Source organism: Rutidosis leptorrhynchoides, chromosome 5 (genome assembly GCF_046630445.1).
Source record: "Rutidosis leptorrhynchoides isolate AG116_Rl617_1_P2 chromosome 5, CSIRO_AGI_Rlap_v1, whole genome shotgun sequence".
Taxonomy (NCBI): Eukaryota; Viridiplantae; Streptophyta; class Magnoliopsida; order Asterales; family Asteraceae; genus Rutidosis; species Rutidosis leptorrhynchoides.
Genome location: NC_092337.1, coordinates 269427528 through 269430835, shown reverse-complemented (window position 1 = coordinate 269430835; position 3308 = coordinate 269427528). Strand labels below are relative to the sequence as shown.

The 3308-nt window shown below is 39.1% G+C and overlaps 1 non-coding gene across 1 annotated transcript; it reads left to right on the top strand.

Annotated features, from left to right (window-relative positions):
- Positions 1-2822: 2822 nt before the first annotated feature.
- Positions 2823-2928, top strand: LOC139851087 (small nucleolar RNA R71). Its single transcript, XR_011760449.1, has one exon. It is a non-coding gene; the product is annotated as a small nucleolar RNA R71 (small nucleolar RNA).
- Positions 2929-3308: the final 380 nt, after the last annotated feature.

The window sequence follows — 3308 nt, the reverse complement described above, 5'->3', positions numbered from 1 at the left end:
GAGGGTTTGATATTTTCTGCTAGAGTAACGTGAAACGCCATTTGGTTTATGATTCATTCTTCTTTGCGTGCTTTAGAGATTATTGCGTCTGGATCAGGTACGAATAACAAAGGCCCTGGTCTAGATTGGGTTTGGGTCATACACTGAGTATGCCCTCTTGTTTTAAAATTTAGGTGGATAAACTAAGTTCTTAATTTAGTCTAAAGTAAACTAAAACGATCTTAATCTAAGGTAATCTAAAGTAATCTAATCTTAATCTAAAGTAGTCTAAGGTAATCTAAGGTAATTATCCTAAGTTTAATTATGTTTTTGGTTCTTGCTACTGATTCCCCGGTATTTCGATAACAGAGCTTCGCACGAACTATTCAACAAACCCAGTGGCCAGGCCGACTACGGAGAAGCAGGATCCTTTTGGTTCCAATATAATTGGAGACTGTTCGGAAAATCCAACAACCAAGTCCGTGTATAATTTTCTTTCTTAGACACCACTAAATGTTTGCGAATAGGTTTGATAGAAGCAGTATTGTCTTATACCAGCTCCCCGGCAGCGACGCGAAAAATTTGTTCTTACCCTGATATGACCGAAATGGACGATTTTATTTATGCGGTGTCATTAGGCCGTAAGGCGTCAGAATCAGTTATTGAGATGTGAGAGGAATAGTTTTAAATTTATATTTAGCGGGGCCTAAATCGTACTACTCCTTATTATGGTGAGTTAGGGAAGTATGACCTAGGGTCGAATTTTTAAGATATCAGTAGAATCGAACCTATAACTAAAACTTAAGATAATCCTAAAGTATAGGAGTAGTGGTAGATTACATAATTTTGGATTTTCTAGTTTATAAGATAAAGTAAAGTAAATGTGATAAAATTTATAATTCAGATAAGGTTAAAGCAAGTGCGTACTATGGTTTCGTTAGTTACTTTGTTGAGATTATGGAATGCTGGCTCATGAATAGGTAGTGACCTTGTATTCACTACAGTCATCCTAACGCCCCTGTCATAAGACATGTCACTGAGTACTGCATTAAGCTTGAAGATTCTGAATAGACAGTAACGACCCTTACCCCTGATGCCCGTGCAGTCTGACTACAGGCATACACGTTCAAACGGCTCATCCAATTGAGCGACTTGGTTTGGGTGATGTATTAACATCCTACAATGGTCTAAACTTTCTTAAGCACAATGAAGTACAAGGTATGCCAAATCCGAGAGACGTGATGTGATTCAATGCTTTCGTTAATGTTTGGGTTTAAAAATATAGTTAGGCCCTTAAAAAGAGTTCACCATAAAGAACACCATGGCCAAGTTGGTTTGACTTCCTTGAACATGTTCTGTTATCCTAACGGTCCAATCCTTTATGTTACTTTATGTGTTTAAACAAGTAGTTCCTTAATTAACTAAGAATCCCTTAAGTGGGGTGCAATGCTTGAGACCTCGTTATGGTGAAGTATACTAATCAGCACGGACCGAGTTCCATGGTCTTACTTAGCAGAGGTACATCTTACATCAACCGTTGTGCTTCACCGTGTACGTACGAAGTTTATATGCTTGGTGACTACACTAGCATGGTCTAGGACTGAAAATGTACTATGGGCCTAGTTAGATGTTTCACTACGAAAGACTCCTGTGTCAGAATCCAAGGCTCGGTGGACTTACTACAACTGGTGTGCCTCAGTCAAACTTACATTGTATCCGATAGACTCCTCTTACCAAGGGGTGACACAGATAGTGTACTCTAAATTGGGGTTCGCGACTTCCCAATAACAGAGACGATAACTACTTTCTATTAGTTGGAAAAGCGACTGAGTTTAAAGCATAATTGAAAAGCATCACAAAAACATACACAAACCATAGTTTATTTCGGCATTATAACTGACTACATCATAGCATACATTAAAGATAACTACTCGCTAATCATGATAATAATATCACAAATCTTAATGATAGAAGACATTATATAAAGACAAATGATAGAAGTACTAGTAGATTAGACGAGTTCTGAATAGAAAAGTGACAACTTCAAACTCCAGACCTCTCTTAATACAATCTTCGGCGTTCTTCTCCGGGTACTAGGTTTCCCACACGGAGTCGAAGACCTTGAAAGTATGACTAATATTGTAGAGAGAGAGAGAGAGAGAGTGTGTGTGTGTGAGAGAGAAGTGGATTTAGCTGTCATACAGCTGGCGGGCCATATGGCATGCCGTATGGCCTGCCCGTATGACTTGGTAGCCCGTTTGTTGTGCTCGGATGCTTGTCACGCCATTTCCTAAGTGGCAAGCCGTATGGCTGCCCTGGTTTGCTGTATCCGGGATCGTAACTTGTCTTTCACCGTTTTCGCTCTAGAATCTTCATTTTAGCTCCGATTCTCTAGATTCTTTTTGCACCGTCTTCGTAATCACTTCATCTTCAATTTCAACTGACAAAGTGAGTATTTTGGTGATAAAGCTTGTAACTTTTTTGTTTTTGGGCCTCAATACTGGGTGAAAATGTGACTTTTTAGCCGATATCAAACTCCTTGCACTAAGTTTGAAATTGGTTATTTAAGCTAGGAAAAATAACTCGACCGTTGTCACTTTTCACTTGAGCTACACTCTTTCTTGGAAGGTCCCTAGGTGAAGGATTCCACTTATAAGTATGAATTGATATGTCCCCTAGGTGAACGATTCCACTCATAAGTATGAATTGATATATCTTCTAATAACTTCTCGGTCGCATTTGGTGATTTATACATGAACACACCTCCCGCGGAGGAATCAAGAATTTTTCTCGTTCTATCATTTGTACTCCGGTAAAAAGTAGTGATATATTCCCCCTTTGATAAACTATGAGTGGACACGCTTTCAACATCTTCTTAAAACGAATCCATGCATCATATAGTGATTCATCACTCCGTTGAGCAAATGCATTTATCTCTATCTTAAGTCTCTCCACCTTCGATGGTGGAAAGAAATGATTGAGGAAAGTATCAAATAAATCTTGAAAATTTCTAATCCAGTCGGAAGGTAGATATCTGAGCCGAACTTTAGCATCGCCTTGAAGAGAAAAGGAGAATGCCCTTAACTTCTATGCATCATCGATAACGTTTCTATGCTTCTAGAGATCATAAATGTCATTGAATTATTGAAGGTGCTCAAAAGGATTCTCCTCCATTAAACCATGAAATTGGACAGCCTTTAACATAGTGAAGAAATTCCCTTCAACTTTCCAATGCTCGGCCCCGATGGGCGGTTTAGTAATGGTCGGTGGCACCATCGTAGGTGTAACCAACCTTGCATCCCACATTGGTGTGTCATTTGGATCTACTT